Raw genomic sequence first — 26873 nt, forward strand, 5'->3', positions numbered from 1 at the left:
CCTGAACAGCTTGGCTCACCTGCGATCCACAAAGAAAAACTAGCATCAGTTATCAAATGGCATCCAAAAGCCTTTTTCAGGTAAGGGAAAATAAACACTATCTCAGGGGAATGTGTAGGTATGTTAAAAAAAAAACAGCATGTACGTACAAACACAAAAGCACACTGCATGTCAGTTAATCTGTGGAACAGCTGTGGAGAAGACGCAAAAAACATTTACATCACTAGGTAGGTTCAAACAAATGTACACAAACTGGACAAGATGGATATGGACAGGAAGTCTTAAGAGAGAAACGAAGTGCTGTTTTTTGGCGGCTACGCTTTCTTTTCTTCTGTTTTTGTCTTCTACATGCTTTGATTGATTATCGATAAAAAATAGGTGAAAAGGGTAGAACAAGTTTAACTTCATTTTAGATACGTTGTTATGGAGTCTTCGAGCTGTTGTCAACCAAATAAAGTAAGAAAGAAAGAAAGAAAGAAAGACTCTCCACTGATTTAGCTTAGCTAACTTAGCTTAGCCTCCAGTTTACGCCACGCGTGGCCCATGAAAGTGCAGCTCGACTTTTTCTTGCTGAGTCAACGACTTCTCGTGTTAATGCTCGTGTAATGTGTCATTCGCTGTTTGAGGCCGTTTGAGTGAATTATTTATACAGTGGCAGTGCGGCTCCATATGGCCCGCCCTGGGCAATCACAGTTCCACCCTCACACTAAAATTTGGCTGGACTACATTTCCTAACCTTCTTATTTTTTTTATATATATTTACCTACATTGTTTTTGGTCGACTTTACCACGCCTGCAATTAAGCGGCTGGAGTGCACGGCTGTTTCTTGGGCAACTTGGCCCTCTGGTGGAACTTGAACCCGGCTCTCTGACAATGGTCATCTTCAATCATGTTTTTCAAGAACATGCCTCTGCGCGCTGTCGAGGCTGCAAAATTTGCCGCTGCCTCGTCCCGCTCGTTTACTCTGCAATCACAGCGGTGCGTGCTTGAGTGACGGGTTAGCTATATGTAATTGGACGTTGCCATTCAGAACCCGTGCCTCTTTTGCACCTCTCCAACCCAGTTTGTGGTGAAGTTATTCCATCCTCACCCCTCCCCACCCCCTTGTCATCACGTGGCAGCCGAGCCACAGCTCGTCTCCCGCTCATATGTCTCTTTCTTTCTTCTTCTTTTTCCCCCCCCCAAAGTGATCATGGTGTGTCTTTCTGTGCTTAATCCTGCACTTTGACTCGGCCCTGCGAAGTCGGCCTCGTGCACCGGCAGACGCACTTCGCAGCTCTGTTGCACATCAGCGTCGCCTTCCCTGACACTTTGGCAGGCTTTGTTTTCTCAGCTGTGACCAAGGCCGTGCGCTCCGGTGTGACGCTCCTGACAGATATCAAGATGTTTCTTTGACAAGCGTGCACGCACCAGGCCCTCGTGCGCACACACACACACACGCAAGAAAACATGGCCGCCGACCCCGACCGTCCCAAACACACAAGGAAACATCGAGGGTGTCGCAGTGAAATGAAACTGAAATTCCAAACAAGATTGGGTCTGTGCTACCCGCCTGTGAAAACAGATTAAAATCGTACTGACTGGTGCAGCATGGAATGTGTTGAACGTTTAAGCCTGGAAGGGGCGGGGGTTCCGACAGCTCATCACAACCAATGACAAAAAAATGAAAAAGCCAAAAAAAAGAAATCCAGGCCACCGCCGTCTGGGTTGTTATATTGAATCAAACCTTGGCACTGTTATACCAATTCACAAATGATGAAGCTTTTCTTTATTTAGAGTCTGATGCACCCTGTTACAACACAGCATAGGCAATTATCTAATTTTCTGGTCCAACTTGAACTACTTGTAACTTACTGAAAAGCTAAAAGTTCAGTGAGGTCCGTGATGATGATACAAGATGATTGAAGTTCTATTTTGCAGTTTCAATGAAGTAATTGCACTGATAAATGAAGTGTAAAAACAAGATGTCAAGACACTGAAATTATATACTTGGCATTAATACCCACAAGCCACCTGTGGACACTCAATTTAGAAAGGCATCTGATGCATGTATTTGCAATTAAAAGCCAACCTCCCCAAGGGTTGCAAATAGTTCTGATATATACAAGTTGTATAAAGACAAGTCAGGCTTTCCGGAGCCTTGCCAGTTGTAAATCTGTTCAGATCCCAAAAGTGAAGGAGCTTGGCTATGGGATTAGACTGTATAAACTGGTCATAAAATACAGGACTGCTTGTGTTAACATTTTGCTTCTGATTTGAACGTTCAAGTCAGGTCACAGCTATCCCAGGCACAGGATAACATTTGTGTTGTAATCACTGACAATGAGTGCAGAAGCTGTTTTGGTGGAAACTCCCAGATGGGGTCTTGAGATTTTCTCCGTGTTTCTAAACTATTCAAGGTTCGTTTGACAGTTAGGAGCAGAAATGAGAAGGCAGCGAGCTGCCCTGGCACCAGCACCGCCCTCCTTAGTCACAACAGCCTCAAAAACAGTCCATTCATGTCCGTGGACCGACAAAAGTTTTTGTTCTTCACATGTGAGCGGGTCAGCTTCCGCACAACCGTCTTATTGATCCCGCGACTAGAAAACGTCTGGGAAACGCAGACGGATGTCTGGCAGTGTGTGCAGCGCACAGACTCACATGTCTGACCCGCATAGATGGAGTCTTCAGAATGTGAGCAATCTGTAGATAAGGCTTTGACTTCGGGGGCTCAGCTGTTAGCCTCCCAGCGAAGGTTAAGACACGGATTTGGAGAGAATGCGACATGTAGACGATCCAAACGTTCAGTTGAAGTGGGGGAGGGGGCGGGGGGGGCGCAGTCTGGGACGCTGAGACAGCAAATGTTTTTCTTTTTCTAGACATGAGGAAATCGTTCAACTTAACTAGTCCAAATAGCTAGCTGATTAAATTGGCAAATTTAATCAGCTATTTTTGAACTATTTTGAATCGCTGTGGTGAAATTCACCGCACTCTGTTTGTGTTCCTAGTGTCTCGTGTTTACACGGAGGCCGCTCAGTCACTGCTTTGGACTGAGAAACATTGATTACATGCAACTTTCAGTCCCCCCCTTTTCATCTGCAAATGTGACACAGATTTTGCAGCCTGGAGCACTGACCCACTGATCCAATATTGGCTACATTAGCTGTGTGACATTTGTGTTGCCACATCTCAACATGGCAACACAAACCCATACAAGTGAGACAGAAATCACTCCTGCTTCATTCCTTTATTAGATGAAATGAGTTGCTGAAGTTGAGTCTTCAGTCTCTCTCTCTCTCTCTCTCTCTCTCTCTCTCTCTCTCTTTCTCTCTCTCTCCATATATATACATGTATATATATATATACACACACACACACACACACACACACACACAAACACACATACACATACATCACACAAACACACATACACATACATCACACACACGCTGTAGCTTCTATGGTCTGAAAGAGTTCAGACTAGGGAGGAGCATGCTGTAACTTATTTCCTGCTACTTTATACTATCGGAAAGGCTGTTTTTAACAAATAATGTTTTGTTCCCGAAGGTCCCACAAGACAAGAATCATTTCACCAATGTGTTTAGCAGAGATATGTACCTCCAGCCATCGAAGGACTCCTCAGAGACTGACAAAACTCAATAGTTTAGCTTCTTTTACCGGCTAGACTTTTTCTGAGAATGTGTGATACTAAAACACAAAGAACTGAAAGTCAGCCTTGGTGACACAACGGACAGGTGTTCACTTTGCCTCAAGACTCGTGATGTTTCTGTCTATGTGTTGCCTTTTGCAGGAAGGCGAAGTCGCACATCTTGGCAGAAGGCTATGAACAGAGAACTAAAAATGCAGCTTTCTGCTGTTCACAACTCTGCATTAGGTACATTTAAATCTAATTAAAGCCACAAGGCTTTCAATATTAATGTGAATAATTGCACATATTTTCTATTTTAAAAAAATACTTTTTATCTCTCTTACAGTTCATGATAGTTATATGTGTATGTATTGTATTGTATTGTTGTGATATTGTGCCATTTCATGTTTTTTTTTTTTTTTTTTTTTTTTTTTTTTTAGCTTTGTGGGTCCTATGAGCTGCAACCCAATTGCCCTTTATGGGACATGAGATAAATAAACTGAAACTGAACTGAAACTGAAACTGATAATGTTGCCATTTATAACCTATTACAATCACCAAGTTCAGATTTTTCTTTGTTAAAAAAAAAAAAAAAAATGTTCACGTTTTGATGAAAAATCCGCATGTCTGTAAATCCGCATGTAAAACGTGTCTGGAGAGCAGCAGTGGTCATGCATAGAGTATTTGCTGATCTTTTGTGACCTGAAGTAAATAATGAGAGAGTCCCGGGGGACCGAGGCTGAGCTGCAGTGATTGGCCGGCGAGGGGAGGGACCTGACGGGGCAGGTCACTCCCATCCACTCGGTAGTCGAGCGCGTCTGGGCCGGGTAGGATAGCGGAGGTGGGACGGAGCCATTCATTCTTCTGTGGTTCGGAGCAAACGCGGAGGGTGAGGAGCTGAGAGTGAGAAGATAGAAACCCCTCAAGTCAGTGTCGAGCCCGAACCTTCGCCAAATCTCCAGAGAAGTCGCGACCACAGCCGAAAACATCGCCGGAGAGTCGGAAGAGCCGATAGTTCAACACGTAAGTAACTCCGCTCGGAAAACCTCTTTAAAAAACAAAACAAACAAACAAAAAAAAAAACAATATTCGAACCCAACACAAAGCCGTTCTGTGAAATTCGTCGTCTTCGGGGAAGACTTCGTTGGCCAGGGGTTGTGTGACTTTCCTGGCACTTTCCCTTCCCCTCCTCTCTGGCTGTGGAACCGGGGGGGAAACTCGTGGCCGGGAAGCCGAGCGGACGGATGCTCCGCCAGGCCACGCAGCGGACTGGGACCGTTACTGTGGTCCCGGCTGCTTCCCATCTTTTTCCATCTCGCCGTTCAACTTCTGACTCACATTCAGAAACCCTAAACCCACTACACTCAGTTTCAAGACTAGAAAAAAAAAAAGCACACTTTTACGGATTTGGACTGCTGAGTAATGGGAAATTTCCATTCCATGGTCTGTATGCCTCTCAAATTATCACATTTGCAACACTTTCACTTTTAAAAGTCCGTTTAAAGATAACAGAGCCCCAAGATTCGAAAGCTTGAAGCGCTGAAATTGCTTGGACTCACTGCTCTGCACGCAGCTGCCACGGAATCCTTTTCAAAAGCATCATTAACCTCAAGGACCTGATTCCTTGTGCCGATGGACATGCAGGAGGTTTAAGGTTACTCCTGCCATGGGGACTCCAAGAGAAAGTCTGTCACTCAATCTTGACAAAGTGCGGCACGCCTTCTTGTTTTTGTGGTCCAACAGTAAACCTGAGACCGGGTCCCACCTGCAGACTTGTGTTTGTTTGTAAAAGACAAAGAGCTCCTGGGGGCATAAACCCTTTTTTTTGTCTCCTGAAAGTCTTTGGATCGAATTTCCCCAATAAATAGTGATGATTTTCTTTACTTATTTGTTTGTGTCAGCGTAGCTTTCTGCATTTTTTGATTGTCATAAATTTGTAGTCTCATGTGTCTTGTAAAAAAAAAAAAAAAAAAAAAAAAAAAAAAAAGGTGTGAGTGCATGTTGTTTAATGTTGCTAACAACAGCAGTGTTGCCAGCTCGAAGCCTTGGCCATAGTCTGTAGTTAGCTTTTGACGTTTTGTAATAGTTTTTAAAGGCGTGCAGCTCAGCTTCAGATGTTTAATGATGCTCCATGCCTCGCTGGAGGAGTGGCTGGCGTCAACGGCCGCGGTTGCTTTCGATTGGCAAGTGGTTTGAGCTCCGGTGCCAGTGCACGTGGTCCCTCATGGTTCCGTGTTCGGCCCATTGCTAAAAGCCTCGAGTTCATTCATTATAATCCTGCAGAAGGCCTCTTTTCCTCCGCGCAAGCCACAAGAAGGGCGAAATCCATGCGTTTCTCTTCACTTGGCAGGCAGTCAGGCAGTCAGTCAGGCAGTCAGGCAGTCAGGCAGTGCAGATGCACTGGAAAACTTTGGTGTTTTTCTTTCCTGCCTTCCTCAACAGAGTAAACTTTCAAAGCCTGGAACAAACTTTTACCAGCCCCTACATTGCGAATTAAAGAGCGTTTGCTTGTAGTTTTATTGGTTGTTACTTAAAAATAGAGCTACTTTTGATCAGGCAATCCATTTGTACAAATCAGATTACCTTCCATCTCCTCCTACCTGCCATGTCTGCTTCTTTTGTGAATTCTGTCATTTAATTTCCATGCATACAAATCTGATTTTAGTATACGTATCAGTAAGAGGCTTGCAGAGGGTAATCAGACCTGATCACTATCAGTGCGTTGAAACTGAAGCTAGGATAGTGGTGTCACCGCGACCAGAGTGTGAAATCGGCTTAAACGAACGGCTGCCCCTGTGTCAAAGGTTAAACCAGAGGACTCAGACTGGCTGAGACTGACATCTGGAATACTATTTGTTGCAGCAAAGTTCCACCGTGGATATCCTCCAGCGTAGATGGCATGGATAACAAGGCTGTGTTATTTGCATTGCACTTCCTTCGTTTTCTGTAACTGAGCTGCACTTGTGCGTAGAGTCCCATCGTCTGACTTGCAGCAACATCTGTTTTTTGAAAGTCGGGTCGGTCACATTTCACTGTTTCACCTTACAGTATTCTGGAGGCCTTCAGTGAGTGTGGTCAGTAAAACCTTTTAAACAGGAGCATCCAGGAAGTGCCCTAATGAAAGTGACACATCTCGGAGGTTGTTTCAATATGAGCCTTGTTGCCCAAAGTGTTGTTTATTTGACTATAAAATTGACGTAATGCTAGGAACACCGTCTCACAATTCCGACAAATCTAAACTAGGTCACATTACGTTATACCGTTTTCCATTCCAGGCTTTCGAACAGGGCAATTGTGAGCGAATTGAAAGCAGCCGTGTGTCCAAGCTTGTTTCTTTTTTCTTTTTTTTTTTTCTGTTAAGATGTGCCGTTTCCCTGGTGCTGGAAAAGTGTGTGTCCGAATCTGCCTGTGGAGATGAAAGAAAGGGCCCTCCGTGCAGCTTCCCTCCCAGAGATTCCCCCACAGAAAGTTTGTTTCATGGCTGTCAAATGACATCTTGCTTTATTTGGTTTAAAATCATTTCGTGCACTTTGTTCGATTTGAGCAGTTTGCTGGTGCGCCTTCCAGTGTTTGCTGCAGTTTTGTGCCTCCGTTGTCTCACTTCAGTGGCATAAGTTAGTGTTTAGTCAACAAACAACCCTGCCTCTATCTCCCTCAAACATCACTTCACAGAGGTCTGGGCGGTTTGATTAAAAGGCAAACAAGGAATTCTTTGAGCTGGCTGGACATTTTTAACGCCCATTGCATGTGATGTCGTTACCCTGAAACAAAATACTTGTTATCACTTAAAAATCGGCAATGCGATGAATGGAATTATGTTAGGAATTAAGTTTGCATTGCGGCTGCATCTCTGAGATTTTAACTCCGAAACTTGGAAGTGTTTCTAGTTGTATGCAGGATTCCATTTAGGATGAAACCAGGATGGATCCGCAGCAGTCCAGGGATTAGCTGGCCACAGCCACTGTTTCATCACAGGTGGACGCCGTGATTGTGTTGGTACATGCTCAAATGTGTTTTCGCTCTCCTGCTGACGGGTTTTTAACAAGTCTTAAGTTAAACACTACGGAACATCATGGCTCGTCGCGGGTCACTGCTCCTTGTGCCTTGAGCACTGTGGCAACCTGGCTAAACCAGAGGTCATAAATCTTATTCCTCTGTGACAACGTGATGGACAATGACATTGTCCAATCACTTTGCCTCCCCTTCCAATTGGCTCATGTCATCCTGTTCTCTGAAAACCACTCTCGACCTTCTTACGCTACGAACAATTCTTGACAACACTTTGTTTTAACTCTTCACGTCCCTCCACCGCTTACACTGTGAGCTAGCCATGCACGCCGATTAGATTAAACAGCGTGAAACTAGTCACCCTTCCACTCCACTATCGCCCTTTGGTCACTCCTTCCTCCTCCGACTGGCCTCCCTGCGGCTGCTGTGGTTGAGCCTCTCCGGGGGGTGGCGGCGGCGGTGGTGGTGGGGGTGTGTGTGTGTGTGCGCGTTTGTGCCTCTGGCAGCCTTACAGCCTGCTGTTCAGTGGCACATCAGCAGGGTGGGGTCCTCGCGAAGACAAAGCCCTCACCCTAAACGTGTCCCCGTCCGTCAGTTGGGGTCTGGCTGTAGGCCTCTGCGGTGCGTTCCCTCCCCGACCAAGTGAATGGCGGTGGGGAGGGGGAGCCAGACCCTCCTGTCGGGTGAAATGAGGAGAAAGAATCTGCAGTGGGTTTTGTTCCTTTGTGGGCAGCCGGGGGTCAGTCTCAGGGGGAATGCAAAGCAGACGGCCGGCGGGTTTAGCGGCAACATGGCCCTCAGCACTTTATCAAGTCCCTCTGCAACCACAAACGCGTTAAATTTAGTTTGTTGTTTTCAAAATTCACTTAGCCAATGTCTCATATGAGTTTTCTTATTTCTCTATTTAAAAAAAAAAAAAAAAAATTTACCAGCTGGCATCGTCTCTGCTGTCTTTAAATATTAAGCTGGAAGCAGAGTCACTCAGGGACCCATGAGCCACGGCTGTATGTTAATGACGAGAGGTCCCGACCTGCAACAATAGGCAGTCTGTGTGTAGTGCGCGATAAGGCGGTATCGTATGTTCACTTTGGCTTAGGTCATGGATAAGGCTTTAAGCCCCGTGAACGAGATTGTCCTTTTGTGTTTGTGTCACGGCTGAAAGCCCAATTCTTCTTCTTCCAGTTAGTTTGTGTTTGAGGAGAAAAGAAAGCAACGCTGAAAGGAGACAGTACATCGTCTATTAAATCAACCGATTGTTGTCGTCTGGACAACAGGCGGACTTGACTTTTAATTTGTTCAAGAAATGACGTTGCACTTTGGCAATAACATTGACTCTTGTCAAGAGAAATTCGATGCAACACCAAAATTACAAAGCTTGAGGAATAAGCAGACCCCAACCTCACATGACACACAAGTTTGAGAAGTGAAAAATACCACAAAAACATTTTTTTTTTTAGATACTAGATGGTTTCACTATAGGTTACACAGATGTCCTTCCACAGACGGTAGTGATTCCATCGGCTGTTCTGCTTGTTAATCATCACACGGTGACCTTAGCTTCCCAGCTAGCTAGAGGAGCGTACCATGTTTAAAGAAGCCTTGCAGCTGATGTGCTGCTCACTAGTCTGTTTTCCTTGTGTTGGGTCACCGGTTGAACCAAATCCATGGAAACACCGTTCTGGTTTGAACTGGCAGGCTGTCGCTGGTTATTATCCCCGCACTACCCCGGTAGGGCCAGAGCACCGAGGCAGCTATTTAACTCCCTCAGTCTTGCTTATTGTCATGCGTGGGCCGAGCAATTTGCGAAAAGCATTGTCATTAATGATTTATGCAGAAGACCTCCTCTGTGTTCCACTGCAGCCTTTTAGCCTTGCGCTATAATCTGCTCTAAACAGGAACATTTCATTATTGGGTCTTGTTGCCAAGATGAGGACTAACGAAAACATAAAAAAAAAAAAGTCAAATAAGTGCAACGCAAAGAGATGGAAACCATTACAGCAAATGTGGAACAAGGCTTTATTAAACGCAGGATCAAGCCTCAGTGGTGCAAACAGTCCAACAGTTATATCTCAACCCATCCCTTCGAATTGGGTGAAGGTGAGGGTCAGAAGAACCTAAACAAATCTTGAAAACCTAACTTTTTTTTTGAGATGCAGCGGACACTTGCTAGTCTCTGTAAACCCCTCAGAAGGTTGAGCCAGTGTGAAAATGACCCGTACTAAGAACCCCCACCGGCCTCCCAACAGCCACGTTCACCGCATTCGTCACGTCGCAAAGCCCGAGCTCGCGTGGCGTGGCCTTCGCGCGTTCGGAAGATTGACAAGCCGTCGGAACAGGTGTACCTAATAAAGTGGCCACAATGGGTGTGGGGTTTAGGGGAGGGAAAGGGGCGATTGGCTCTGGATGAAATTTCAGAATGCTCCCGAAATGCCCGTTGACCTTTTGCAAGTGAACCGAACAGTGGCATTAAATCAGCGCGGGATACGGCCGGAATGGGAACCAATTGTGTTTAGCTGGTGTCGGGTCGCCACCGGGCGTGACCGTCAGCTGTGTCGCGACCGCCGCGGCCAAAAAAAGTTGGTCTCCACTTTAGGCGGCCGTGAGTCGGCGCAGTTGGGTCTCAGTTGGGTCTCAGGACGTCGGATTTTTAGTCTCGGCTTCGGCTTCTTTTCCTGGCGGAGTTCGGCAGAGGTGAACCGGGCTTGTAAAACTGAGTGGGAGTGAAATCAAGACGAGACCTTTGTGGGGGTTGCTGGTTCTTGTGTATTTTTCATAACATTACAGTCTGTAAACACAGACTGCGCCTGTGCCCATGACGTTTTTCGGGATCTTCTAACCTTCATTTACCGTCGCAAAGTTTAAATCTTTTTGAGGCTAAATTCAAGACCCTTGGTTTCATTTTCGCATTTTTTGACTTGCGCAAAGGGGTGAAAAACAAAAAAAAATGCAAAGAAAGAAAACATGATTTCGGGATGCCTCCCCTCCCCTCTCTTTCTAACGACGACAAAAGTGGTATTTGCCGTCTGTTGAGAGCAGAGATCAGGGCGTCCTTCGCGGGACAGAAAGAGTAAACACAGACGCAAGAAACGTGAATCACAGAGGGAAGTAATAATAGTGTTCGGGAGACAGAGGGCAGGCTCGGGGGGGAAACGAGTTTGCGGGAGAAAAGAAAAGTAGGAGACGGGGGGAATGAAAGAGAAGGTGAGTCTTCTTTGTTTCGCACTTAAGTCGGGCGGCTTTGGGTCAGACATCTGTGATCCATCTCCCCGGGAATCGGCGTCTGGAGCCTCTTCCTCCTTCTCCTCCTCCGCCTCCTCCAGCCAGCGTCGTGACTTCCCTTTCGACAGCCTGATGCCCCAGAGATCTTCCATTCCCGCCGGTACCACTTTTCTTTTTTTTTTCTTTTTTTTTTTTTTTAATAGCCTTTTCCATTATTCTGTCCGCATGAATCAAACTCACTCGGAAAGGATTCGCCCAAGGTGAGATCATACGAAAAGTTGCGTTTTTTTTCTTTTGGCCTCGGGAGAAGCGCTTTTTTGCCCTTCTTTCCGTCTCACCATCCTACACGTGTTTGAGTCGTTCGAGAAAAATGAGAATGACACAAAAAGAATGCGGGGGGGGGGGACTTTCAAAAAGCACAGCAGATCGTGGAGCTCGCGTTCAAGTTTGGCCGATTGCGCGGTAAGCTTATCCGGACCTAGGTTGGTCTGACGCACGGCTTACCAAGAAAACTCAGCAGAACCGGTCTTCTTGCGTTTCACCTTTGACGAGGACTCGTCAGAAATAGTCGTGTCCTTCTTGCGCGGGGCAGTTTCGGCAAAAGCCACCACCACAGAGCTCCCCCGTCCACGGTTCAACTGGAACTACTTAAACGCTGAAGAAATAGTTCCTCGGAAAAACTGCTGACCGTGCGCTGTTCCGCGCCATCCACAGGAAAACCCCCCCGGACCCACTCTTCGCCGCAGAGTTTGTGTGTTTATATCTGCCTCTGTCGTCAGCGGTGCTCTGGACAACAGACTTTCAGGGCTCATTTCTGGACCCTCCCGACGGCAGGCGCGCACTTCCCCCGTTCGCGTCAACACTCGGCCAATTGTACTCTCTCCTCGGGACGGTTAGGCAAATTAAAGACGCACATTATGGCCTTGTAACTGCGGCGCCATTAGATTCCTGGGGACCAACGGTCCGTGTCACAGAGTGCGGAAACATTATCAGTGGAAGGCTAACGGGCTCGACGATGGGCCAAGATGAGGCCAATTTGTCTTTAGGACATGATAATACAATTTGGAGGACATAATGGAAGGGAGGGGAGTTTGTTACTGTGCGTGTGTGTGTGTGTGTGTGTGTGTGTGTGTGCACGCGCACTCATGTGAAACCTTTTTGCTCATTAGCCCTGTCAACATGTCTGGGAGAACCTTGGCTCCCATCCAATCCGCAGAAATTGCCCCTCCTGTTAACATTAAAGAGCTCTTGACACACCTGTCTTTTATCATGAAATGAAAAGTCAGAGTTGACCTCAGAACGTCTTTGCCTCCCCACCCCCCCAAAAAAAGAAGGAAGTGGACCAAAGATCAGGCGTAAAGTCCTTAAAATCTTTTGAGTGCGACTTCCTCTGTCGCGCCCGATAAGGTGCGGGGGCTCCTAAAAAGCAGCGTATTAATAATAACTGGACTCTCTCGCAGCGAAAGCTGCAGACATCTGGCGCTGCGCTAACAGGCTAATCGCTGCGGGGTGATGTCATCTCTTTGTGGCGGTTCGCAGTCGGTGGTTTTTGCAGGCAGGACGCTCACCACGTATGCGCGCATGTAGGCGCGGGCGCACACACACACACACACACACGCACGAGGAAATTGGATAGAGTGTGGATAATCAGTGCATTAGTGCCGAGTGTGCAATCAGCGCACGCCTGGGGGGAGTAAAACACACCTTGTGTTTTCACTTTATGGAGCGAGGCCTTTTGTTACGGCCGGTGGTGCAGCGTTAAGTGTTTTTTCTTTTTCTTTTTTTTTTTCCCCCTGCTGACGTGGAAATGAGTCGTGTGTTTGTGGAGGAGAATTAGCGGTTAGCTGGAGGGATGGAGCTGGACGCTAGCCACGTGATGTGTCACAGAAACGGGGCAGAATGTCACCGAGGATTGATTTTTCATGCGTGTATAATCACATTAGGGACCGCATCAGATGTGAACCGTGTTTACGCACGTCTTAATTTGTCTGCGTGCTGTCAAAACGTTCACCCCGCCGACCGCAGCGCCGACATTATTTGTTATTGCAAGCAATAGCGTATCCCGTCACCTAGCTTAGCAGCTACGACACACGGCAGTCGCACATCATAAAAGCTGCAGACTTCACAGATAAACGGAGGGGGAAAAAAACACCATCAAGGTTAGACAAATGCCACCTTTAGATCAGTAATTAAAACTTCACACCTTCTTTATAAAGTCCAGCTTTTCACTTAAACTGTTTTCGAAATGACACGTTTGGTTAGTGTACTTAGTGTACACTAGTTTCAACATGAGTAGTGTTTTCCCAAAACCGCAAAGTGCAGTTTTGCTCTTATTGGAATTCTGAAAGGACCCCTTCTTCCTTTTCTTCTTCCACTTGTTAAATGGTATATTTCCAACGGATGACATTAGCGTTAAACCCCGACTGCAGCATGCTTCTGTAACTTAGGAACACAAAGGGGGTATTAGCTCTAACTAGTGTTAGCTTGCACCCCAATGTCACTACACCACTTTTAGCTAAGTTGTCAAATATGTACTTTTCACATTTGTGTACACTTAAAATAAGATGCATCTAATTTTGGATGCAGGATCAGGCTTATGAAGCAACCTGTGGCGCCCAGCGTTAGCCTGCCATGCTAAACCAGACAAAGGATTCCAAACAGCCTGTTATATCATCTCCAACAGTTCTGTGTCTATTTATGTTGAGGATATCCCCTTTAAAAGTGGGAAAAGAATAAAGGAACTGAAAAAAGAAACACCCCAATGTTTTTGAACCCGTAAATCTTCAGGGGATTCATTGTGGCCATGAAACAGCATTGTTCCTGGCCCCAAGTTGCCATCGGCAGGTCCGCCAAAGCGGAAGCAGCGCAGGCACCAGAAACTCCACGGTTTCTCTTTGAAGCGCTGCTGGCGAGGCGTTCAAAGCCCCTCTTGTCTCGACGCTGCCGCCTTCAATAACGTGTGTTGAATGTACCACAGCTGCCCGGCTCAGCGGAAACACACAATGCCTGCTATGAAATATGGACAATAATTGCCTTTTTGGCTCTTCTTCTTGTTGAGGCATGTCTTGACTTAAATAAATCTTTGCATGAAGTCAGCTTGCCACTTGTTTTTAATTTTGCAGCACTGGAATGCATCCCTCACGGTTGATAATGAATCTACTGAGCGGTTTCTGCGGTGCTGATGCAGCAGCAGTTTCCGAGCCCTTTAAAAATCCAATGACACAGGCAAAAAGCCGGCGTGCACACACACACGCACGCACGCACACACACACACTAACACACACACACACACACACAGAGGCTTCTGGGCAGGCTGATGAGGTCATTGTTGGTACTGCAGGTTTTGTTACGTGAATGGACGGCAGCTGCGATGGCCATTCTGTGCCGGTCTTCAGACGGAGGGCTCAGATTATCCGGTTTTTGCGATTACAATGTGCATTGTGTTGCTGCTGCAAAGTGCAGAAACAGATGTTCCCGCTCGGTCGAATCCACTCCTGACTGTTTGTACGCGCGCTCAAGATAAACTCGTTGTCTCTGAAATGTGAGAGCCGGCAGGCGACGGCCGGACCTGGAGCAGGCAAATCTTTTGGTGTTCGTGTCGGTGCGAAGAATGTGACAACATTTGTGCCAGTTAGCAAAGACAGCGTTTTGGTCTAATGTATCCATGTTGTAAAACTTACACCACATTTAAAAGTATACATGCAGGTATGATGTCCCTGGTTATTCCGTCCTGATTGAGATATGTAAAGCACGAGCGTCCTGGTTTCTAATTACTGCAACTCACACGTGGACGTTTGCTTTTCCTCAGCACAAACTGCAGGAACTTTGACACTACCAATGAATACCGGCATTCCGTTAAAAACATGTAAACATTTCCTCAGGCCTGATCTGTGACGGTCACCGGCGCAGCGTAAACCGAAAGGGGGAGCGGTTATAGAAACAGCAGCCGACGCAGAAAGTCGGGTCATCATCGCGGCGTTAATTACAGTGTGCAAGAGTGTGTCGTGATGTATTATAGTTTAACAGCATGTTTGTTTTGCAGCCAGTGCCCATTTACTCTTCTAGCTGTCAGTATGATTTGTATCCCGCGCCACCGTATCAGTGTGGCGGCAAGCACACGGCAGCATTGGGTTAAGAGCTCAGGTAGCGAAGCCAAAAACACAAACACTCAATCACGGGCACTGAAATCTGGAAATAATATTTCAGCTACACAAACAAAGCCAACGGGACGCTGACGTCCGCCGCTAGCGGTCGGAGTGTAAGTGAGCACACCTGCGCCGTGCAATGTTGGCCCAAGGGATGAGGCTCCCGTGTTGGGTATTTTAATAAGAGCGCTCTCCTCGTCAGCCTCACATGCCTCTCATTACCACCTCCAGGTAGTGAAGAGCAGAAGAAGAAGAAGAAGAAGAAGAAGAAGAAGAAGCGATTGCAGGGACGAATGCCGAGCAGATGCTCGTGGAAACGAGGGGGATGGGCCCGTTTCATCTCCTCGCTTGCCAGATACAACATTTGCGTTTGATGTGTCACAGCCTTGTAGTCGACCTTTTAATTTTAGGCTAGATGGAATCCGCAGTTTGCCCATCTCGGCCCCTGCACGTGCAGCTATCAGCGAAAAAAAAAAAAAAAAAGTGGAGGGGGAAGAAAAAAACACTTAAAAGGAAAAGTTTAACATTGTGCGGGGAGATTAAAAACACATGGTCTGCATGTCTGCCTGTTAAATATGAAGCAGCAGCAGCTGCGGGAGGTTAGCTTAGCGCAAGAGTGGAGGGGGGAAATGGCTGGCTGTTGCTAAGGCAGCATTAGGGCTGCACGTGTAAACACATGGAAAACAAACTTGGTTTCAAAGTGTTTGTTTTTTTTAATATCAGCGGAGCCCTGTTATTTACAAGTTTTTAATCAACATTATTTGCGGATGCAAATTCAAAGCTAGCTAAGAGGCACATTTTTCAAGACGGTCCTCTAGCTCAAAGTCAGTTTTAGAATACAGGAACGCAACAACAAATGCAGCAGCTGTTCAAAATGCATTTTTTTCCCCGTGCACAAAACAAAGCTTATGAATAGTTAATGGACATCATGAGACACAAACCACAGACGGCTCTAGAGCGCACATCTTTGGGCGCTAACAAGGCAATTTTTAGGCTTTTAGTAATTCATATGAATGAGACTCTTTGACCGATTGTGGCACCGAATTCCACTGATGTGATGCGAAGGAAAATACGCCCCGGCCGTTTCCTCCAACCTCGGCTGGTCACCTGCTGGCTCTTGTCAAATACTGCGCTTTGGCTCAGCCCGAGGAAGTGAACCAGCGCAGTTCCCCCAAATTTCAAACAATTAGGGAGCCAAACGCTTCCTTCTAATCCCGGTCCGCTAAGATCTATAAGAAAGCGGTCTTTGTGGGGGACCTGGCGGTGGTAGACATGCCTGGAGGACCCCCACCTCAACACAGGTCCCTGTATAATGCGCCCACAACCATCCATCCAAGAAGCGCCGCCTGCTCTGTCTGAGCTCAGCCAGCAAGCCGCTGGATGGTAACACTTAAGGAAAATCCCTTCATTTGCTCTTTCCTCTTGCCAAATTTAAAAATTGCACGACAATTTCTTTTTTTATTTGTACCGTCACAGGGGGCCAGTGCTGAGCTAGCAGAGTTAGCACGCTCTCGGAATGCTACAGCGCAAATCCCTGTTTTTATATCCTTTTCCTTTAAATATGGATTTGTGTCAGATCAGAAAAGCTCACCAAATATATTTTAAAACAAGTTTATTTTTCAGTTTGTATCACCATACAAAGGTTTTCTGTCAACCAGTGTTTCTCATGTGGTCAGCGGTCGTAGGAATGTTATTGACGAGGGATCCTGCTGCATGTTGGCGTGCTGCTTATCGATTGCAAGCCGCCTCTTGTGTTATCGGAACCTGGGCTCGATCTGCTGTAACACCGCCTGCCTGCCTGCCTGCCGCCACTGATTGTGCCTTGTTTGATTTTGTCACGTTCCCTTGTGGGAAGTGTCACAGCTGCTTGTTTTGACAGACCCGTCTGTCCACGCCCGCTGGTTTCGGTGCTCAGTTTGTTCAGGGACGCGGAGTTTGTTGTTTGCTGTCGCCCATTTGTGTTTCCCTTCACCCGAAAGTGTCAGGTTAGCCTTCTTCTCCGTCTTTTTTTAAATTTTTAGTTGTTTTTTTTTAGATGCCCGTAAATCCCCTTCACAATCAAGATCTAAAGAAAAGTCATTTAGACTTTCCCCATTACCCCCAGCTTGGCCTCGGGCTCTCGAAGGCTCGCCTCATCCTGGTAATCTTTCTAATGTAGCAAATGACCATTAGGTCAAATTCTATTGACCTATTGGAGCTCTGTCTTTACAGTGACCATTAAAGCGACTCTGGACAGCGAGCTGTGAAACCGAGTGGTTTGGCCTTTGGTTAATTATCTACAGCCCGACGCAGAGTAGATGAAACACAATCTGCTGCTGACAGAAAACGACTAGATTAGACAGCGGGGTTGCCTCCCTTTGTCTTTAAATTGATACCGGTATGATTGACCAGTAAGGTTACAGTCCGACTGTTTTCAAATCGCAAAGATAAAATACTCTTTTGTCGGCCTTTTAACGTTAGAATACCATCCAGCGCAGCCGCAACATTTCACGCTGATCTCTGTAGCGGTAGCTAAGCTTGTGTTCACTTCCTGTAAGTCTTCTTCCTCTTGCAGAAACTAGAACAGCGCTGACCAGTTACTTAATGAGACAAAAACAACTGGCGCTCACGCAGTGAGCTCACACACATTGTGACTCGAGTGGCCTGGGTTTTATTTTCCACCACCTGCTGTGCGGGAAATGAATCATTTCTAAACTGAAGACGAACTAACTAACCCGCTTGTTTTTTTGTTTTTTTTTTTCCTCTGGACATTTTAAAGGCAGCTGGCAGCAGTTGCTCGTTGTTTTCGTCACAGCTAATGGGCAGCTACACGGCGAATGACGTTTTAAGGCTAATTGAAAAATGCTTCTGGAGGTCAAGGAGAGATGGACGAGCCAGATTACAGAGCTGAAACCTGGGCGGTCCAGCTGCTGCGAGAGGTTAATCCAATTAAGGCGACCAGCGCCGACTCTTGTCGACTTAGTCGCGCTGCTCTTGGGCCTGGCTGATGTCAACTGAGAGGTTCCCTTCCCTTCTCGTCGCATTATTATTTTTTAATGAACATGTGAAACGGTCGTGAAGTTCGCCTCCAGACATGTGAAGTTGCCCACCAAAATGAAACAACGAAAAAAAAAAACACTCGCGACGTGACTGGGTTTTGCGATTCCGACTCATTGTTGTGCTCTTCCTGTTGTCTCCGCAGTGAAGGACGACTCCGGAGTTTGGATTTAACTGGAGTTCCTGTCTTGGCCTCCACCACAGTATTCCAGCACAAGGTTGGCGTCTTTTTATGGTTATTTTTTTTTTTTTTTTGCTCTTATGAAAATGTGACTCCGACGTCGCGGACGTGACTGACAAACAGGCAAACAAATGTGTTTTTCCCGCCTGTCTGGTGTTGATGTTTTTGGGCCACGCGGCACCTGACCGCTGCGGGTGGAAACACAAGCCGAGCTCCCATGTGGGCTCCCATTGTTGTTGGGTCAGGTGCTGCCTAACGTGGTTCCCTTTGAAGGAGAAAAAAAAAAAAAAAAGACCTGCGAGCGGTTTCTTCCTTCACAAAGGGAAAGAAAAGAAAAACGTGTGAGGGACTTGCAACCGTTTAAGTTCCCTTAAACGAATGAGCTCAGCTCGCAAATGTATCCGGCCCACGTTAACGCCGAGCATGTGATCAGCCAACCTGAATATAAACGACCGTCTACCACGGCCATGGGAAGCATGCAAGTTAGAGCAGACGCTGGAGGTGAGAAGACTTCCGCTCCTTGTGTTTTTCACTGTCCGGTATATTTGTCTGGACGAAGGAGGAAGTCGGGGGCGGGAGATGAGTATGTTTTTCCAATGGGGGGGCGAAAACAAAAGAGCGGCAGATAACGAGCGGCGGGTTGCACCTGTGAGGGTCACCCTCCAGTGGAAATCCCCCTCTGAGATAATAAACAGAATAATCGTTTTGTCACCTCGCTGCTAAGACGAGGGGGGGGGGGGGCTCCACTTCCTGTTATCTCACTTGTTTTTTTTCCCTCTTCCGTTCTCATGTCTCACGAACGCCGTTTGTCGGGTTTATTTAACGCCACCGACTTTTATCCGTTTCGTCTGTTTCGGCGACCGGAGAAACTTTGGCGCTTTTTTTTTTCATTATTTTTTGGTTAGAAATAAAAAGAAATCCTTCGACGCCAAAAAATTTAAAAATAAATCTCGACCACCTGCAGCAACATATTTAACATACGTAAACGTATATTTTTACCTGCTGTTGCGTGAGGGAAAAAATGAGTGACATAAGCAGATGTTGCACACGCGATATCATAGAAAAGGTGTGCGGACGCTAAACTCTGGAAGAAGACATTTACCACTAAACCTCAGTTTTTATTTTCACCTGCAAAAAGAATCAGTTTGCAGGTGAGGCCAAACCATTCAAAGAAATAATATCCGTGAACAAAGAGTTGATTTGCAGCCTTTCGTGTGAGCTTCGACTCAACCTCCTTCCCTGTTGCGCCTGCAGGATTCCGCGCAGGTTCCCATCGCGTCGATTCCGAGCGCCGGGCCCCTTTCCCGACATTCCCACCCGCCCGTTAATAAAGTGGCTTTTCAACACTCGTCGGGTGAAAGTGTGTCTCGCGTTCCGGTCGGAGAAGCAGGTGCCTCTTCTTTTCCTCCACGTCGCTCTTCTCTCACCTCCTCGGGGCGTCACTCGATACGCCGGAGGACCTCGGTGCCAGAGCGCTTGGATTTCCTTTTTTCCTTTTGTTTTTTTTTTGCGCGGGGTTATCGGGTTTTACGCTCGGTCCCCGCTTGTGCCGGAGCCACGGGGAAGTAGGGATTAAACTGCACTCATCCAGAGCACAAAGCCCAGCCAGAACAATGGCTCTCCCCCCCCCCCCCCCCCCCCCGCCCTCACCAAACTCCCACCCCAAACCCCAACCCAACCCCCCGGAGAGAAGTTTCAACTTGCGCGTCGCCTGGTCAGCAGAGTGGCTGCTGGTTTCCTGAGTCTGGCCCTGGAAAATACAAGGGTTGGGGAGGACTTCCCCCCCCCCTTTAACCCTCCACGCCCCACCCACTCCCCTTCAGCGTTAATGCTCCCCGGGGCTGTGTGCAGGTGGGGCTGGAAATGGTTAAGCATAATGGACACACTGTTTGGCCCCAGGGTCCCTGAACTCAGCGGCTCTGTTAACGGTGGGAAACTCGTCGGTGAAAAGGCCCCCCACCCCCCGGGGCTCGGCAGTCCGTCAGCACGCTCGGCTCGGTGAAGAAAGTACCGAAAAAAAATCAAGTTTAGCCTGGTTAAGTGTTTTCTTTCTCCACTTTTCTCTGTAAAGAAAATCTCCTTCCACATGGAAACAAGAGTGCCACCTGGCAAGGTGTCAGCAGCTCGCTGGAGATGCTCGAGGTGACGACGTTCCATTTCTCTGGAAGTCAAGATGACGCCGCGCTCGCTCAGTTTGTGGAGTCATGTCAGGGATAACATTAGTTTTATTCAACTGTTTGATTGATCCCAAAATGGAAACGAGAATCTTGTTTGCTTCGAATGAACATTGAATGAACACAATGGGACATTTGGGTTTAAGTGCTGCTGTATTATCGCATGCGACCTCAATAAATAGACCTTTGACTCATTACAGAAATTCTATGTGGCCTTTTAAGATTTGTATTTGATTACCCCTTAACGCTTGTGTATCAAATAAGTTTTGTTTCCAGGGACTTTTTTTGCAGATATGAATAATTTGTACGCTGAGGTGCTTTTTGCTGGATCAGCAGCTTTGCCAAGTAACTGCGACAGAAACCGAACCCTCGAACCGTCTCTTCTTGGGTCGTCCACTGCATTTGTCCCGGTTTGTTTCGGTCAGAAGAGTCAGGGGGTCGATCGCTGCCCTGCTATCAGCCTCGTCTGTGCCACTCTGGTGTTTGTCGTCTCCCTTTTGTCTTTGGTCTTTGGCCCGGTCTGGGCCGGAGATGCCAAACGGACTGAGTCAGAGCAGGCGGAACACACACACACACACACACACACAAGTGACCCCCTACTCAACTGGATGAAACCCTTTCCAGCCAGCCGGCCGGCCGGCCGGCCACCCACTTTGAGACCCGGCTGCGATGCATCAAGACGCTCCTTGTTTTCCGACACCCTCTTAACCCCGTTGGGAAGGGGCCTGGCCTGTGCGTCGTTTGCGGCCGAGACGAGCGGACGAAGGATCGTTGACCTTCCTCCTCGGGAGGCGCAGCTCAAGGTCGGGTGTAAGCTGACTGCTCCCGCCCAGATCAAATGGGGGCTCGTTGCGGCTTGTTGTGGGTTCTGATAAAGTTCCGTGCACAGCGTGTCTTCAGACCCAACAAGACCCTCGGGAGAGGCGGGTATGTTTTCCTTCTTCGCCCTGCACCACATCCCGACCTTCTCCTCTCGGACTCGGGGGGGTGTCCACGTCTCTCGCAGGTGCCACCGCACCTCCCTCCCCGCCTCCTTCCTCTTTCCCACGCTCCCGACTCGACGTTCTCAGTGTGGGGGTTTCCTCACCTTCGACAGCTCCCCACTCCGCTCCCGTGTTTACGCTCCGGTGCGACTCCCCAAGAAATTCATAAATTAGTGAAAACATACGGCGAGGACGACTCTCCCACACTGCGATGAGGGGTTAGGGCTACAGCTGCTGCTGACAAGGGGCGTAATGGATAAAAACGATGTGTCGTGGCCTCGCCGAGGGGAAATGGAGCCTCCCTGCCGGCCCGCCTCACCTCCCCTCCCCTCCCCTCACCTGTCACGTTAGATGGATCGCTCCGTGTCGAATGTGATGTTAAATTCGCTGTTGCAGATACAGCAGAGCGGGAAATATGTAGTGCCGTTTCTCAATGGCGTGTTTTCCTTTCAACAGGTTTTTTTTCTCCCCCTAATGCTAATGCATTTTTTGAAGTCAGGGCTCGAGGTCTCTACGGGGCTTCGGCCCTCCTCACGTCCCTCTTGGCGGGCTACTGCTCGGAAAGCTTCTAAATCAAGCCCAAAAAGTGGGGGGTTTGTAGCTTAAGGCGGGTAATGCGACAGCTTCTCTCTCGCACGTGGTCAATAAATGAAAAGCGACCAGCTTCTTGATTCATTCCGTGACAACTTTCTATGAGTTCAGTTTACATTTAGAGGACTTTTGTTGTCCTAGTGGAATGGAAGAATGACCTTGAGTACCCCCCTCAAGCTTGTAGAGGACAGGTTTGTCTGCTGATATTCCGCAGAATATCAGAAAAGCACCCAAAAGTAAAAGTAAAAACTTGGGTACCGAATCTCTGGTCAGCCTATAAAGAAAAACCCCACCGGCCCTGCCCAGCCTGTGATTTAGACGTTAAACATCTGCCTCCATGCGCCTGCTGACGGTACTCGCGCAGCTGCGGCCTTGAAGTGGCCAGATGGTCGTAGCTGCTCCCTCATGTGGGCTTCTCTGATTGCACGGAGGAGCAAAACCCAACGTCCATTTGTCACTGCGGATCTCCTTTCAGACACCGAGCGGGGATTTTTTTTTTTTCCCTCGGTGAGGTGATGAGAAATGCCCGAAATTTAAAACGCCACGGTTACACTGTTTACATCAGCGGGCTGCCATCAGGTGTTGGTGTCGGATGATCCGGCCGTCACGGCGCTCGTTTAACTCTCGAGGAAGGTTACCCTGGTTCCACCGCACAGCAAGCTGTCATTATTATCCCTCCACTGGAAACTGCGTAAGCTCTTGGCGGAGCGAGATATTCCATCTGTCCGTTGCCGCCGCCGCCGCCGCCGCCGCCGCCGCCTCTCTTTCCACTGCAGATTTATAAAGTGAACCTTGCGGAGCCTCATTAGGGGGGCAGCTGCACGATGGGGTGACACCGCACGCGCGGGCGCAGCTCGGATTGGAAACACGTGGCGTTGAAAAGGCAAAAGTCATTGGCGGTGTCTTGGGGCACGTTTGAGAAGTCGCAACACCCCCCCCCCCCGACCCAACCCCATCCCCATGCTGAAAGGTCTAGCATGAAATTGTTTTCTTCCTTTTCCCTTCCAAGCAAAGTACTTTGGGAATGGGATTCATCTGGTCGCTGGTGGTTGAAGAAGCGAAACTCCGTCTTCGGCCCTTGCTGCGTTCCGACAGACTTTGGAAAAACATCGACGTTAAAGGTCACCACACCTGCACCATCTATAGCCCCGCCCACTGCCACGGAAATACTACAGATAACGACGTTGCATTCAAAGGATATCAATGTTGTGCTCGACGACATGATTCGCAGTGCAGAGGATTGCGATAAATCTCTTGCTCAGGTTTACCTTCGAAAAAAAACACTTGTTCCTTATGTGGATTTCCCACCACTTGGTTGCTGTTCAATTTAAAGTCACAATGGGAACGTGCCACTGCTCCATGCTGCAAGCTGCCTAACTCCAGCAAGCGAATGACTCCAGAATTCTGTCGCCTAAATCTGTTTGGTTGTTGGGTCACGGAGACGTCATCGCTGTGTAACGTTTCCTTACGGACATTCAAGCAACCGTTGATGACATGCTCCCATCGACAGAAAAAAAAAACCAACAAACTGATTTGCATCCGTCGGGATAATCAGCTCTTCCAGTCTGAAGCGTGTAAGCCCCAAGATTTGTTTTCCAGTCCACCGCCCTTAATTGAAACCATCTATCCGGCGATCACTCTCGAGCGCCTTCAACTTCGACTTGTCAAGCGTTCGGTTTTATCTGTTGGCGTCACACTACCCAACCTTCCCTCAGATCTCGTTGAGCAGAGGGGTGGGGGGGGGGCGACGTGGGAAAGATGGATTAGCCGTCCGGCTGCTTTGTCTAACTAAACCTGCGCGAATGATGTTTCAGCCTGGCACTTGTCTGCCGCGCGCACGTGTGCGGAAGGGAGATTACGGGCCGCTGAGGACCCCTCTCGCCGTCGTCCCCTCTGATCCTCTGTGCTTTGATGTGAAGCTCTGTGAAGTGTCCAGACCTCTCAAAGCTGCCAACAGAAATCTCTCTTTTGAACATTTTTAGCCAGCGCGTCTTTCTTTCCATTAGCGCTTAAGACCATGTAGATATGGTCCCTATCGCCAGATCTCAGACATGGTATTTGAGAGCAAGGTCCGCTCAGGCACTTTGGTATTTTTTGGGTTGAATAAAAAAAAGGTTCACTCTCCTAATTGCCAAATTCAGTTAGTGAAATGAAAGGGTGAGTAACATACCAGGTTTTTTTTCTTCTTGTAATTCTTGCATTTGCGTCAGCTTGATAGCCCATGTACCCATTTGCACTCAGAAAGGGTCCACAATGAGACATCACACAAACTATATGTGGTGTAGCTAAAGCGATGCGGTGGCATTGGCATGCTATCTAATGTTAGTTCATGGTGAGCAAATGTGCTCCTCGGGTGTTAAAGTAGTAGTGTTCTTTTGGTTCATGTCTGATCAGTTGTCTTCATTATTGTGTCTATTTCGGCACGAAAGTAAAGCTGGAGAAGAAGACGCTAAAAAAGAAGAAATTGAAACAGCATTTTCATCTTTTAAAAACTGCTTAACATTGGGCCGACCTTCCACATTGAAGTCAATGGGCCGCACAATGGCAAACTGTGTTGAATTATTATAATGTATTGAGCCATTTCAGACACAGCCGATTGCGTTCTCATCATCTTAACTTGGCCGTTTGATTCGCACGTCTGCTTTGAATATCTCCCGATTTTGCCTCATGGCAGCTGGTTGCAAGCTGACGGCACCGGGAGCAAAAGTGAAAGTCCGCACTTGTCTGTGTTGCCTGAAATCGAGACCGCTGCGAGCGTCCGGCTGTAAAGTGAAAATAATGTGGGAACAAAAGAGGTCCGGCGGTCGGAACAATGCCGTTTGAGCCGGGTGGGCCTTCGCTGTGCGTCAATTGTTGTTTTTGCTGAGGAAAAGGCATTCTTGCGATATTCTAAACATTTTAAGCGGACCTTGTGTCGCTTTAAAGGGGCCCATTAACCTCCTCCCATCCAGCGTTCAACCACAGGGTGAGGATGAGTCACCGGGATTTATTGGAAACAGGTCAAAGGGGAGGTTTTATGGGGGCTCAGGATATATCTGGGCTGAAAGGAAGTGTTTTTGAACCGTTACGGCCCGACTTCCATTCAAACTGATAAGAAAGGCCTCTTCCTCGGGCTTTCCACGCTGCCCTCCAGTTCCTGGCCTCTTGTCTTCCTTTCCTGTTTGAGTGGGCCTTACTTTCCGTCTTCATATGGAACCAATTTGTCTCCCCTGCGCGAGTGAACACGAAAGTCAGGGCAGCGCTGCAGCTGACTGCACTGTTGGCTGAAAGCGCCCGCTGCTGCTGCTGCTGCTGCTGGTGTAAGCAATCCTGGGAAACTTTGCTCCCATCAGCCCTGAGATGCGATCCATTACTCAGACAACGGACCATCTGCACCGTCGAGCAGCTAACTGGGAGCTCGCGTCACTTTCCACTTTACCAGACGGGGAGTGAAAATGTTGAGCGAGGATGTCATCCCTGCTTTTAAACCGGGTTTGTATTGTTGCGCATATATGCTTTGTTGCCTTTGTAACACCTATACACCAAATAATTGGAATAACTAAACTTAAACTAATTAAGGTTAAACTATAGGGAATCTAGAAGTGCCACAAACATGAATCAGCGCGGTGAAAGTTCTAATTGGATGTTCTTTCACAGAAAACACAGGAAAAGTACACCATGCATGTTACATTTATTACTATATATTACTCCATTACTTTGTAAAGTAATATTACTTAATTACTTTACAGGTTGTTATTTTTTTTTATCACCGTTATTTCATTGCACTACAGAGTATGTTTATTGTGTTCCCATCAGTATTGTAATAATTAAACTGTTAACTACCTTATCAGTTTTCTGACAAGTAAATATTGATTGGTCACTGCTGACCGCTGCAATGTCACAGCTGGTGCAGCCACGGTTTGCTGTCACATGCCGGCAAATAATCCATGTCCCTAAAATACGGTCAAATCAAACCACCAGTTGCAGCTCTGAGCTTTAGAGCAAATGCATTCATTGACTTCACGCTTTTAAAATCACCGCCGCGACTGCAAACAGGAGATTCAGAATGACACTAATGTGTTTACTGGGTTCAGTTAGAAGGTCTTTAGCAAGTCAGCCAAGGGAATCTAAAGTTAAACACGTTTTCGCACTCGTTGTCAAACGGCAATTAAGGTGGCCGTGTCTAAAAGTGGATGCGGATGGGGAGCAAAAAAAAAAAAAAAAAAACAACCTAAAAAAACCCAACAGTGTCGAGGAGGTGAGAGAACCGGAGACACAGGCAGAAAACAGAGCAGCTCCACCTCTTGTTATTTTAACCCAGATTGAGCGCTGAAATATGGCCACCATGTGGACTCCCTCGAAAAAAGTGTTGCTCCGTCAAAACAGGCCTCGGCCAATGAGAGTGAGACGTAATGGTCGGGGGGGTGGGGAGAGGGGGAGGGTCGTATAGTCTGGGAGAGTGAGGCAGGGAGAGTGAGGCATTCTAGCATGTGAGCGCAGGGCAGCGGGAGAGCCACCACGTCTCCTGGAGAGCTGGACCAGCCGCACGCCGCTGGAGACAGGTTCGGAAGCTCCTTTCTTGATCACCCTAACCCACCCCGAGTTCACCTCGACATTTCACCACCTGTGTGAATGAGTGCAGTGTGAGAACTTAGCCCGGGCTGTACGGGTAGAGACGGTGTTTTACGCGTAGCCTAGCAAAAAAACTGTAGCGTCCAGGATGCTGAGCAGATGCTGCCAAACGATTGAACCTGCAGGGGCCCGGCGTACCCGGTTGTCTTCCCCCTTCTCAAAAAAAGCCGATTGCATGATATCAGATGTGTTACTTGTCCGACCCCTTAACTCTGAATTTCCAGCTGCTTTTGCGCCTCTCCATCATGTGGTTCCCCTTAGACAACTGAAAGCAGGCACTGCCACTGAGAGAGAGA

At 47.6% G+C, this 26873-nt stretch overlaps 1 protein-coding gene across 3 annotated transcripts in view; it reads left to right on the forward strand.

Moving 5' to 3' along the window:
• The first annotated feature begins 4465 nt into the window (after positions 1–4465).
• Positions 4466–26873, forward strand: part of lhfpl2a (LHFPL tetraspan subfamily member 2a) — a 35709-nt gene continuing 13301 nt past the window's right edge. Inside the window, exons 1-2 of one of the 3 annotated variants that reach the window (XM_076029507.1) lie at positions 4466–4652; positions 18183–18255. The gene's annotated coding sequence lies outside the window, so the exon portion shown is untranslated. Of the gene's footprint in view, positions 4653–18182; positions 18256–26360; positions 26508–26873 lie in introns of those variants that run through there. The other 2 variants (XM_076029509.1, XM_076029508.1) reach the window with 2 other exon arrangements.

Source organism: Nelusetta ayraudi, unplaced genomic scaffold, assembly GCF_046127955.1.
Source record: "Nelusetta ayraudi isolate G7.1 ecotype Tasmania unplaced genomic scaffold, CSIRO-AGI_Nayr_v1 ptg000026l, whole genome shotgun sequence".
Lineage (NCBI taxonomy): Eukaryota > Metazoa > Chordata > Actinopteri > Tetraodontiformes > Monacanthidae > Nelusetta > Nelusetta ayraudi.